At 36.6% G+C, this 14499-nt stretch overlaps 1 long non-coding RNA gene across 1 annotated transcript; it reads left to right on the top strand.

Moving 5' to 3' along the window:
* The first annotated feature begins 5004 nt into the window (after positions 1–5004).
* Positions 5005–9384, top strand: LOC138348298 (uncharacterized). Its single transcript, XR_011220732.1, has 2 exons — positions 5005–5888; positions 9114–9384. It is a non-coding gene; the product is annotated as an uncharacterized lncRNA (long non-coding RNA).
* The last annotated feature ends 5115 nt before the right edge of the window (positions 9385–14499 follow it).

The following is a 14499-nucleotide window of genomic DNA, read 5'->3' as shown; positions in this document are numbered from 1 at the left end:
AGAGGTTGAGGGAGTGAAGCCAGATGACTTCACCATGGCATCAGCAACTAAGAAGTTTCGTAAGAGAGGAGAGTTTAATGGTTCTTACTCCAGAGGGCAGGGCTCAGGAGGTTACCCAGCCCGACCTATTCAGTCGTCACTGCAGGCTGTAGCTGGGGGTCCACCACAGACCGGTTAACATTTCTCTGAGTTTGGAGGTTACCCCCAGACTTTATCATTCTCACAGAGACCTATGTTTGAACCCAGAGAGTGTTACGGATATGGGGAAACTGGACATATTAAGAGGTATTGTCCAAAACAGAGTTGTAGACCCCCAATAGTCAGAGGTAGAGGTGGTCATGGAAGAGGCCGCTATTCGGGAGGACGTGGAGGCCGAGGTAATGGTGGTCACCAAAACGGTCGGGGTGACGGGCAAACTGGAGCTTCTGCAGCGCAACATGGTAGGGGCAACAGACAGACAGGTGATAGGGCCCATTGTTATGCTTTCCCTGGGAGATCTGAAGCGGAGACATCAGATGTTGTTATCACAGGTAATCTTTTCATTTGTGATTGCATGGCTTCTGTATTGTTTGATCCTGGATCCACATTTTCATATGTATCTTCCTCATTTGCTACTGGTCTTAATTTACATGGTGAATTGCTTGACATACCTATTCGTGTTTCTACTCCGGTGGGTGAGTCTGTGATAGTTGAAAAGGTGTATAGGTCTTGTCTTGTGACTTTTGTGGGGAGCAATACTCATGTAGACTTGGTTATCTTAGAAATGGTTGACTTCGATGTAATTCTGGGTATGACTTGGCTGTCTCCAAATTTTGCAATCTTAGATTGTAATGCTAAAACTGTAACGTTGGCCAAGCCTGGGACAGATCCGTTAGTGTGGGAGGGTAACTACACTTCCACTCCATTTCGTATTATCTCCTTTCTTCGTGTTAATAGAATGGTTAGTAAGGGTTGTTTAGCTTTCTTGGCACACCTCAGGAATGATACTACTTAAGTACCTTCAATTGAGTCGGTTTCGATAGTCCGTGAGTTTCTGGATGTGTTTCCTGCAGACCTTCCTAGTATGCCACCGGATAGAGATATTGATTTCTGTATCGATCTGGAGCCAGGTACTCGCCCCATTTCCATACCCCCTCATAGAATGGCTCCCGCTAAGTTAAGGGAGTTAAAGGCCCAACTTCAAGAGTTGTTAGGGAAAGGCTTTATTAGACCAAGGGCATCCCCTTGGGGTGCTCCTGTCTTATTTGTGAAGAAGAAGGATGGAAGTTTTCGGATGTGCATAGACTACAGACAACTGAATAAGGTAACCATTAAGAACAGGTATCCTCTTCCTCGCATCGATGATTTTTTCGATCAGTTACAAGGTGCTTGTACCTTCTCAAAAATCGATTTGAGATCTGGTTATCATCAATTGAAAATACGGACACCGGATGTGCCCAAGACTGCTTTTTGGACCAGGTATGGACATTATGAGTTCTTAGTAATGTATTTTGGGCTTACGAATGCCCCTGCTGCTTTCATGAGTTTGATAAACAGGATTTTTAAGCCATATCTGGATCTCTTTGTCATCGTATTCATTGATGACATACTGGTATACTCAAAGAGCAAGAAAGAACATGAGGAGCACTTGAGAATTGTATTGGAAATGTTGAACGAGAAAAAGCTTTATGCCAAATTCTCCAAGTGTGAGTTTTGGCTAGATTCAGTGTCCTTCTTGGGGCATGTGGTCTCTAAGGATGGAGTGATGGTGGATCCTTCTAAGATCGAAGCAGTGAAGAGTTGGGTAAGACCTACGAATGTTACAGAGGTAAGGAGCTTTGTTGGTTTAGCTAGCTACTACCGTCGGTTTGTCAAGGGATTTTCTTCTGTTGCTTCTCACTTGACAAACTTGACTAAGCAGAGTGTTCCATTTGTATGGTCGGACGAGTGTGAAGAAAGCTTTCAGAAGCTCAAGACTTTGTTGACTACTGCACCAATTCTCACCTTGCCAGTGGAAGGAAAGAACTTCGTTGCTTATTGTGATACATCCTATTCTTGTTTGGGTGCAGTGCTAATGCAAGAGAAGAATGTAATTGCTTATGCTTCAAGACAATTAAAGGTGCATGAACGTAATTATTCGACCCACGATTTGGAGTTGGCTGCGATAGTGTTTGCATTAAAGCAATGGAGACATTATCTATATGAGGTTAAGTGTGAAGTCTATACGGATCATCGTAGCCTACAGTATGTCTTTACTCAGAAAGATTTGAATTTGAGACAGAGGAGATGGATGGAACTACTGAAGGACTACGATATCACTATTTTGTATCACCCAGGAAAAGCTAACGTTGTGGCAGATGTGTTAAGTAGAAAAGCAGGGAGCATGGGAAGTCTAGCTCACTTGCTGGTTTCTAGACGCCCATTGGCTAGAGAGGTTCAGACTCTGGCTAATGACCTTATGAGGCTAGAAGTAAATGAGAAGGGAGGATTTTTGGCCTGTGTGGAAGCAAGATCTTCCTTTCTTTATAAGATTTAGGGAAAGCAGTTTACTGATGAGAAGCTGATCCGAATTCGAGATAAGGTATTGCGAGGAGAGGCTAAAGAAACAAAAATCGATGAGGACGGTGTTTTGAGGATTAAGGGAAGAGTATGTGTACCCCGCGTCGATGATTCTAACAGAGGCTCATAGTTCAAGGTATTCTATACATCCTGGTGCAACCAAGATGTATCGTGACCTAAAGCAACATTTTTGGTGGAGTAGGATGAAGCGGGACATTGTTGATTTCGTTGCTCAATGCCCAAACTGTCAGCAGGTAAAGTATGAACACCAGAGGCCTGGAGGGACACTCTAGAGAATGGCCATTCCTGAATGGAAGTGGGAGAGCATTGCAATGGACTTCGTGGTTGGTCTTCCAAAGACAATGGGTAAGTATGACTCCATTTGGGTAATTGTTGATAGGTTAACTAAGTCTGCTCACTTCATTCCGGTTAAGGTGACTTACAATGCAGAGAAGTTGGCCAAACTTTACATCTCAGAAATTGTTCGATTGCATGGAGTTCCACTTTCCATCATATCAGATAGAGGTACACAGTTTACTTCTAAGTTTTGGAAAACATTGCATGCTGAATTAGGTACTAGGTTGGACCTTAGTACTGCATTTCACCCTCAGACTCGATGGCTAGTCAGAGCGAACGATCCATGTGTTAGAAGATATGCTTCGTGCATGTGTGATAGAATTCGGTGGTCATTGGGATAACTTCTTACCCTTAGCAGAGTTCTCATGCAACAATAGCTATCACTCAAGTATTGATATGGCCCCATTTGAGGCACTGTATGGGAGAAGATGTAGGTCTCCCATTGGGTGGTTTGATGCATTTGAGGTTAGACTTTGGGGTACTGACCTTCTGAGGGAATCATTAGATAAAGATAAATGCATTCAGGAAAAGCTTCTAGCAGCACAAAGTAGGCAGAAAGAATATGCAGATCGAAAGGTTAGAGACATGGAGTTTATGGAGGGCGAGCAAGTTTTGCTAAAGGTTTCACCCATGAAAGGGGTGATGCGGTTTGGTAAGCGAGGTAAGCTTAGTCCGAGGTATATTGGTCCATTTGAAGTTCTGAAGCGCGTGGGGGAGGTAGCTTATGAATTAGCCTTACCCCCAGGACTGTCAGGAGTGCATCCGATATTTCATGTGTCTATGTTGAAAAGATACCATGGGGATGGAAACTACATCATTTGTTGGGATTCAGTTCTTCTTGATGAGAATTTGTCTTGTGAAAAGGATTCTGTTGCTATTTTAGATAAAGAAGTCCGCAAGTTGAGGTCAAGGGAGATTGCATCCATCAAGGTTCAGTGGAAGAATCGGCCAGTCGAAGAGTCCACTTGGGAGAAGAAGGCTGATATGCAAGAAAGATACCCACGTCTGTTTTCAGATTCAGGTACTCCTTTTCACCTTGTTTTTCTTCTTGTGATCGTTCGAGGACGAACGATGGGTAAATCATCTATTGTAACGACCTGTTTAGTCGTTTTGAGCAGTAGAGTTTATTCTGATAATAACTGTCTAGGTCGACGGATCCCACGACGCACCGTCATGGGCACGACGGACCGTCGAGGGGGTCTCGTTCCAAAACACTTAGATTCTGGAAATTTGGGTACTGAGAACAACTCTCTGAACTTCGCGACGACATGACAGGACGGACCGTCGTAGGCACGACAAACCGTCACAGAGTCTTAAATAAAATCGACTCTCTAAACTTTGTGACGGAAGCAGCAGGACGGACCGTCGCAGGCACGACGGGCCGTCATAAGCTGCGTAAACCTCACTGGGTCGGATTTCTGTTAAAAGTTTAAAGGGGCGTTTTGGACTATTCCTACTTATAATTATAAAGTTAGGGGTTTAATGTTAATAATTCAATTACTTGGGAGTTAAAGGAGACAACCTTGAAATAAATAGTGGGTTACTTTTGTCATCTTTTATACTTAATTATATGGTAATTAGGGTAAAAGAAAAAGAGTTTGTATAAGGAAAAATAGAAAGAACAGAAGAGGGGGAACGAACGATCGAGAGCGGGAGAAACGAAGAGGAAAGCAAAGCATTGGAGAAGTAGATTTCTTGATCACGAATTCTTCGGTGGAGGTAGGTTATGGTTGTTGACACCCAATTTTTGACCCGCGTTGGTATAAATTAATTATCGAACTTCGTGAGTTTTTTAAATTATTTAAAGTTAGTTAGTTTTATAAATCTTGCGAAAATAAAATATATGTACATATATACATATATGTATATACATGTATGTATATGTATATATGTATATCTTAAACCCATTCCTTTACCCATCGGCCCACTCTTATTCCCAGGCCCAATTACCCCTCAACCCAACACTAACTTAAATATCCAAGCCCACTCCAACTCAAATCCCCTTTTCCAACTATGCCAGCCCAACACATTTAACCCAACTCAATTCTTACCCGACCCGACCCATTTCCCTTTCCCTTCTTCTTCCCCCAGCACCCCCACGCGACCCCCCTCCCTCTTCTTCTTTCCCTTCTCCCATAATTCCCCAGAAATCACGTGAAAAACAGAGAAACGCCAGCAACCCCATCGCGTCTCTCCCCGCGTCTCCCTCACGTCCTCTCTCCTCTCCTTCCCTCTCTCCCGCGTCTCCCCCACGCTCGCTCTCTCCTTCCCCCCTCGACAGAAACCCAGAAAAACAGACTGACTCCTGCAAACGCCAACAACCCCACGCTCTTCTCCTTCCATCTTTCTCTTCGCGTGAACCAGACAGAAGCGCAGAGACCCATACGCTGTCGAGTAGGTCTGCGAGGTGTCAATTTCATCCTCTCCAACACGCCTGTGCCATGTGAAGTTTGACCGAAATGGGATTTAGTTTCGAATTCAAAAGGAGAAAAGGGGGGCTATTTCTTCTCCTCTATAAATACCCCTTTTCTTCATCAGAAAAGGGGTTAGAGATTTTTCATCGAAAAATTCGGAAAAAAAGCAGAACTTGGGTTGGATTTTTGGTGGCTGAAAATTTTAGGGTTTTTGAAAACTTTGAGTTTGAAAAAAAAAATTCTTGAAGAACATTCTGCTTCTTTTCCTGTCTGTAGAAGAACAGTCGAAAATCTCTTGGAATTTTTGGGAAAAGGTTTTAACGGGGAGAGTTGAGAATCAAGAAGGAGTAGTTGAAACTCTCTTGGGGAAAATCAAAAAATCCTTTTGGGGCTTCACTGTTTGGTTTCAGAAGAACGGAGGAGATCGAATTTTTTTTTTTGAGAAGAGAAACGTTCTGTTTCATTAACAGTGTGTCGATCGCGGTGTTCCGTCGAAACGTCGTAGCCGTCTCGGTGTGTCCTTTTCGTCGAGGAAGTTCTTGCTCTGCTCGCTTGCCTCCAGTTCGCTGTCCGGAAAAGGTACGGCTCGTCCCTTTCGATCTTCTCTCATCTATGTCGATGTGTTGCGACGATTTTGTTTGGTGTGATTGATTCGACGGATATGCTTCAACTTGGTTTAAATTCCGTTTGAAACTGCTTGAATGCAGATTTTTGCTTTGATCGTATTTCTATTTCCAGTTTAGCGTGAGTACATGATACTAGTGCAGGTGTTGTGATTTTCCTGTTGTTTAATGGTTCAATGATCGTGTCTTGCATTCATTGTTGTGTTGTTCGAGCTATGAAACAATCGAGTTCAAGTCTGCTCTTCTCTGTTCTTTTGCTTTCCCTTCTTCCTTTGAAAAGTTTCCTACAATCTGTAATATGCCATCTTTGTTCAAGCAAATCGCCTATTCACTGTTTTGGCCTTGGTTTTCTTGGTGTTGTTTCATAGTCAATGTTTTGGCCTTAATTTCACAGTGTTGTTCGTAGTTAAGCAGTATGGTAGTGGCCTTCGTTTTGTTTCACTTTGTTTCATGCTACTTGGAGTTGATGAATCTTGTCATTTACATTCAGCCTGGGTGTGAGTTGTTTTGTTTGTAATCTTCCAATGAGAAAACATATTCTTGCCTTCCTTGAATATACTGTTTTTCGTGAATTAATCGAAATGAAGACTTTGCCCCTATGCAAGCAGAATGTGGGTTTTGTTCTCCTCTGTTTTATTTGCCTAATTTAAGTTTTCCATTGTTCATTTAGACATTCAGCATTTTAAGGGTTTAGGATAGTTTAGCTTGCCATGATTGCCGCTGTATTTATTTTTGGACATGAGGGTTCATAAGTGCACATCCATATTGCTGTTAATGCATGCTGTTTTGCTTTTCTTTTTTATGAGATTTTGTAAGCTCCTCGCTTAGCTCATACGAGTTTTTTTTTTCCCTTTGAAATCGCTGTTCCAGTTTAATTCAAATCCTCAAATGGGTGTACTTTTCTTTTTTTATTTCTCTGTTTTGCTCGAGATTCGTTTGGTTATTTTATCGCTTCATGTGCTAATCTATTCTCTTTTTATTGCATGTAAAACTATTCTCGAGTCCTCATGGACCTCACTCCAATTCCTTGCACCTTCTCGTTGAGCCATAAAGGCTCAAAACACCTTTTTCCGAGTCAGCCAACCCCTGAAAGGATGTACAGCATCGAAAGAAAACCAGCAGAAACTGCTGGAAAAGTTGTTGCAGGGATTTGAAGAACATGTATACAGCAGTATACCTGTTTTATACATCTGTTATACGCTGATATACAGGTCGAAATGTGCACAGAAGGCCTAATCCAAAATTTGGGTCGATGGCAGTGAAAATACGCTGCTTAAAATGAATTTTCAACTCTCGAAAGTCGAAAAACAGGCTGATATACAGTCTGTATACACTGATATACATACACGATATAATATAAATATGTGTAAAAAATGTGATTGGCAAGGGAACGTAGAGGGACGCCTATTCTAATTAAAATTCGGAATTATGCAAACAATGCGGACGTAGGGTGCAGCCCGTATACATTAGTATACATTATCGGGCGACGATATACACTTGTTAAGTAAGTTTTAAAAATTGTACAGGTACAAATACGCAGGGCAATACAGGGAAAAGTAGCGGAAAATATATATTCAAATAGGTGCAGGGCTTGAGAGGTCCAAATGGGTCAAATATATGCTGTATACAGCATGTATACACTTGTGTATACTTTGTGATTCTTTTTCAGGATTGGGCCAGGGCCCTTCAGCCCCCCTTTTATTAACAGGCCCAAAGGCCATTTGTTTCTGCAGGTTTTAAAGAAGGCCCAAGTATAAGGATTAGTTTATGACAAGTGGGCCAAAGCCCAAATGAAAGAATTTGGGCAATCAAGCCCAAGTTCAAATATTTCTTTCTCTATTATTTATTTGTTTGAATTATTTAATATCTTGGTAGAATATTAAAAAATCTCCTAAAGGGGTAGCCATTTTTCATTATTTAAATTTTATTATTTTTGTTTTACTTACTTTTATCACAATTTAGTTTTCCTTAAATTAATTCCCTCAAAATATTTCCCTTTAGAAATAAATAAAAATAATAACAATGAAATAAAAAATATTAAAACGAATTTCTTTTTATTTAGTTAACAATTTATTTTTAATAGTCATTTAGTCAAATCGCCGGTCAACCGCAAGTTAGCGGACATCCCGAGGGCCTAATACCTTCTCGGGATGTACATTGAACTTCGAACCTTTGTTTTTCAATTGATTTTAATCTGTTTTAAATCTTTTGAAATTTTTCTTGATTTTATCAAAATCAAGTGGCGACTCCGTAATTCGAAAAGTCGATTTTTCTTAAATAATAAGATTAATTGATTTTTCGAAACCTAGTCAATATTTTTTCATTTTTAAACCAAAAAAATAGTTAATAGTAATTTTTAAATAAAACAATGGTTTATGCTATTCCGTAGTAAACTCTTAATAGCGAATGATATGTATTGGATAGTATTGTAAAGTCTTCTATATGCTTAATTGTGTGCTTGCATGATGTGATTATATATAATTGTGATAAAATAAGCATGATGAGGCTATTGAATCTTAAACCTTAAAACCTCTTTGTTAATGATGATGTCTTGGTATAAAGGAAGGCTTGATGAACTAAAAGAATGAGGTTAGTGGATCGGGTGTCACATTCCGGCACCAGGATAGTAATAGTGGATCGGGTGTCACGTTCCGACACCAGGATAGTATTAATGGATCGGGTGTCACGTTCCGACACCAGGATAGAAGAGGATCAGAGTGTCACGTTCCGACACCAGGATAGTATTAATGGATCGGGTGTCACGTTCCGACACCAGGATAGAAGAGGATCGGAGTGTCACGTTCCGACACCAGGACAGTATGAGGAGGATCGAAGTGTCACGTTCCGACATCAGGATAGTATGAGGAGGATCGGAGTGTCACATTCCGACACGAAGATAGTAAAAAGAATGAATCTTGAATTATGTTAATATACTCAATTTAATGAACCTGATTTTCAAATGAGTATGGTGTGGAGGCTTGAGTCCTCATAGATGTGCTTGGGTTGTGTCCAATGGTTGTGGTACTTGTTGTTGTCACCTGTTAAGTGTTATGGTTGATTTTACGTTATTATCTGATATATATTGCTTTTTATTTTGAGTTGGCCGATGATATCTACTCAGTACTTGTGCTTGTACTGACCCCTACTTGTATGTTTTTTCTTTGTTATTTGTGGAGTGCAGCAAACGTACCGTCGTCTTCAACTCAACCGCAACTCTAGCCAGTCTTCACCACGTCAGATTTCAGGGTGAGCTATTGTTTCTAGCTCGGACTGGATTCTTTCCTCTGCGTCTTGATGTCTTGAAGTTCGGACATGGACCATCTCTTTTACTTATTTTAGCTTCTTAGATACTCTTAAATTTAGTAATTTGAGAATAGATGTTCTTGTGATGATGACTTCTAGATTTTGGGGATAATGATAAGTTTTGAGTTTTAGAAGTTATTAATTGATTTCGTTAATGAGTTTTAAGTCTTCCGCATTATATTCTGTTTATTATGGTTGAAATGTGGGTGCCACTCGCGGCCCGTTTTGGGTCGTGACAGTATATCTGTTTTCTCAAATATAAAAGGAAATACTTATATATAACTTTTACAAAATTTTAAATTTATTTAAAGACATGGATAAAATGAATATAAGAGTTTGAAAACTCGATGATAGTCGTAAATATTTGATACTTTAGTACATAAAGTTTGTTATGATCAATTTTTTAATGATTATAGTATTTATTAAAAGAAGATTATAGAAATCTATATACGGTTGGAATACGGATATATGTTTATTATTGGGAAAATGACGAAATTATCTTGAACATGATTTTAAAAAGATTTTTATTTATATAAATAATTGTTTTAAATGATTTAATATTGAAGAACTCAAAAATTAATTGAATTATGAAGGACCAAAAATTAAGTGCCAACAACATGAATATCAACACAAACAAAGATAACAAAATATCAAACTCAGTTTTATTCAGTTTCTGGAAGAAAATAATGCATAAGAGAAGTTTTTTATAAGTTAGAGATTTTATAAGTGAATCCAATAACATATTTATTGTCAAAACATATTTATTTGTATATCAACATAAAACTATAGACAACTCTTTAGAGAATGTTGCTAAATATTTACTATCATACAAGTCATAAAATATTTCATATGAAAATATATTTATAAATAAAAATAAGAAAATTGATATAATATGAAACATTTTAACAAAAATATTATTGAGTAACTTTCACATATAGCAAAAATAAAAATCATATTTGTATGTTATAACTATAGTTTGTATAATTGTGCTCAAACATAAATATATATATTTCGCTATACATATTTCGCTATACATATATAAAAAAAAACATATACAAAGAAGGCAATTGTATAATTCACTATACATATATAAAATAAAGTAGTTGTATACAACACGAAAGAGAGAGAAAGAAAAAGAAAATTGGGCAGGAAAGTATTTATATTGTATAATTATAAGTGTATAGGACGAAGATATATGTATTTACATGTGTATATAGAAGTTTTTCTCGTCTTATACAAATAGAAACACAGTTTATACATTTCGTTTCTGTTTGTATAAGCGATAAAGGTGAGGGTGGCAAGCAAGATTTGGGAGAATGGCGAACGAGATTTGGAAAAGTAGAGAGAGGGGAACGAAAATATATGTATATATATAATTTCCTCTCGCTTTAAACACAAACACATTTCATACAATTTGTATTTATATAAAAGTGTGCCACCAAAAGAGAGTGGCGAGCGAGATCCCACAAGGGAGAGAGACAAAAATAACAATAATTTACCATAGATACAGTTTAATCAAAGTATATTTATAACGTTTAATATGAATTAATAATTTGCTATTATATACAATTTTTCCAATATTAAATATGTATAACCCACAACATAATTTCATATCAAATCATTATTTTGTAAGTAAATTTATCAAATTCCATCTAATGTGACAAATACTACACAAGTATGAATAATCGTGTTTGTTAAACTTTCTATATATACTCTATTAATATTTCTATGCTCAATTATAATTGTCTATTACTTTAAAAATACATTTTCACTTTTATTTATTATCTTTAAAGTATCAAGAAAAACATAATTATTTATATTAAAAAAACTACATTAAAAATTTATGCACGGAAAAAAGCTAAAAAAATTATCCAATATATAGAGTGAAGTATGATCAAGAATTAAAAAGATTCAAAAAGTTTCTTGAAAAAATTCGTCTCCCAACACAAAAAAGAAGGAGTATATTGAATCAAAATCATTACTCCATCAGATAAATGGAGATTTTCTTTGGTAATTACTAACTAGTTGAAAAATATGAGAACTACGAATCTAAAGGTACAAATTATCATTTATGATATTAGCAACTAATTTCAATGCAACTCATTCATTTTTATCGAGAAGCTAATATGGTGGCAGACTAATTTGTCAACATGACCTGTACGGGCGGAAATGAAACACATTTTTTTTGCGAAGTGAAAGGTTTAATTCACCAACTCTAGCTGAGAAGTTAAATCACTTTTCTTTTTTTGGTTCAGAATTAAAATAGAACGAAAAATGAGATAGTCAATATCATGTATCTATCATAAATAACTCTATAAATAGGTCAATTCTGTGTAACCTCCTACCTCCTACCGTTCACAACATCCTTGCTTCAAATAGGTGACAAATACCTTTCATGAGGAAAAACAATATGAAAAATATAATTTTTTTATAAGCTAAATAGCTTCCCCCTCTATTGTGTGAACCTTTTATAATGTAGTCTGTTGGTTAAGGATAGTCCATGTCCTCCAACAATTATAATTGTGACGATTCAAATCATTGTAATTGGCGATGAGAGAACAATTAATACTAATTAGCTAACCAAATACTACACAACTTAATCAAAACTAGGCATTTGAAATTACAAAGGAAGGTTTAAATGCTAAAGCAAATAAATTTATCATAGACTCCAAAATTTTAATCAAACAAATACAGAATAATATCTAGAACCTAAAAAATCAATGTACCAACACATGTAAAGTTCAACAAATCTAAGAAAATGGGTACAATCCAATTAAACATAAGAAAATCATAATGTACTAGTTTAAGTCCGAAATGGGAACATAAACGAAAAGAGAACCCATGGCAGCTCGGAAGAACTGACTTACCCTTGAATTCGATGACGATCATTGATCTTCTAAATGAGATCTGTCAATGACCGCTTGAAGATGTCATGTACTCAACAAAGAAAGAGTAAGTGCTGTATCTGTACACAACCGCAGTGTATTATCACGTGACTATCCCACTAAGTGCAACATATATAAGCTGTTACAAAATAATAATAACATGCATAAATCGAACATATGCAATATCAACATCATTTACGAACAACGTACAATTTCACAATTCTCAAGATATACAGTTATGTCAAGTCAATGGTCCTTTCATGGAATTCACACTCAAATTTTAGTGTATCGGGACGTGGTACCCATTTCAAGTTAGTGTGTTTGTGACGCTCGTTCCAATGTTTATGCTGGTATGTGGCTACCGATCTCACTGTGTCGGAACGCAACACTCAATCCACTCAACAAGCACAATCACAAGTATATTCTCATAATCGGACAATCAAGTCATGATTCATGACATTCAATTATCCGTCTATCCCCATTTACGATTAGTGTGATTTATGATGTAATATTCACATACATCCAGGTATATATCATAATGAAGCAAGAACAAACATAAACAACATGAAATCACAACCATCACCTACCTCTTACAAACCTTGAATTCCCTAAGAAACTTGATTCTTCCCTTTCCGAATTTTTTCTGCTTGTTCTTGGTCTACAAATAACTAATATTACATAGGAATCAATAAACGATGTCTAATTACGCGGATTACAATCAACTCTATCAACCCTAAATCAAATTCATGATCCCAATATCTAAATTAGGATTCCTAAACCCTTTTCTAACAATAATTACCCAAAAAATTAAGTTCTATGGATCAAAAAATAGATTCTGAAAGTGAAAGCCTACCTTTAGCCTCATGAATGGTGGAAAACTGTTAAGAAAACACTTGGGATCGTTCCTTAGCTCTCAAAATAGAAAAGTGCAGAATAAAATATTTTTTGGGGTTAATTTCCGACTGGCTAGCTAGGGCGGCCCCCATCCCGCCACAATGGCCCCGCCCTGGAGGAAATAATCCCACAACAACAACTTGCATGAAACCAATGAGTCGATATAAGAGTTTCAAACCTCTATTTTCACAACACACCTTCAACCCATGACACTCAGAAATTCTACCCGTTCACGCTAAGATTAGTTTTGAGAATTTTACTCACTCGAATTCAATTCTGTAAAGTTGTACGGGTTCCTTAACGTCTTAGCTATCTACTCATGTGATCAAAATCATAATTAGATCACCCAATTGTTACTAGATTCTCCTAGACCTTACTGACTCTGATTTCTTCCAAATCTAAAATAGATTTGAAAATTCTAAATTACAACTAAAAATTTTTTTCGACCCAAAAAAAATTTTCGTTGACTTTTCTATAACGACGGAAACAGGCGTTACAATAAGTTTTTGGATTAACCTACATAGTAGGGGGCCAAGCCTAACTTACCACACCAAGAGTACACACAGAGGTGATGGCTTATTAACAAAAAAAATGTCAAAGTTCTTGTAAAATAATACTGAATTAGAAATAAAATTTATAATATAACTTTTGAAAATATCATTTACTATATAAATTTCAGAATAAAAATAAAAGTAAAATATTACGACTATGGTAGATATAGGAGATATAAACTTATTATATCCGAAAAATATATTTCAAGAGTGCACAAACTTGACCCAATATAGGGGATATAGGCTTAGTATATCCCAACTCATGGAACTAGATATAAATTTCTTATCATTGAACAATTGTGAAACATGACTTGTGATAAAAGATTATAATCTATGCTTTTATCAAGATATAACCATTGGCTCTTTATCGCATAAAAACATTTTATACACTCACAGAAACATGTTAAAGTAGCTATACATACAGATTATCCTAATTCGAATTATATACTTTTAGAATTCCACCACTACTTTGACAATTTCGAAACTCAACAAATTTTAATGAGTGATATATGTGATCATTACCTAGTAAATAATTAATGGTAAAAGGCAAAAATATAAAATAAAATAATTGTTTTTTATATATTAAAAATTACAAGTAAGAATAAATAATTTTTTTTGAAATAATAGATAAATTATGAAAAAAAAAAGAGGGGAGTATCAATTATGTTATTAAGAGATATCACCACCAACCAAATATATGCAATTCTTATTCACAATTTTATGTAATACTCAGTCGTATTATCCTTCTTGTAATCTTAAATATGAACGGTAGAAAGTTAATATTAAAGATTTATTAAAAAAAATGTCTTTATAAGTATAGTACACTAGCCAAATTTACACAAAAACAAATTCAGAGTAATTTCTTTAGAAGTACTCTAGATCAGTTTTTAAAAGGCGGGGGAGTGACGGTGAAGTGAGACGTTTTATTTAGTGT

This window comes from Solanum lycopersicum, chromosome 4 (genome assembly GCF_036512215.1).
Source record: "Solanum lycopersicum chromosome 4, SLM_r2.1".
Lineage (NCBI taxonomy): Eukaryota > Viridiplantae > Streptophyta > Magnoliopsida > Solanales > Solanaceae > Solanum > Solanum lycopersicum.
This window is presented reverse-complemented; position numbering and strand designations above follow the sequence as displayed.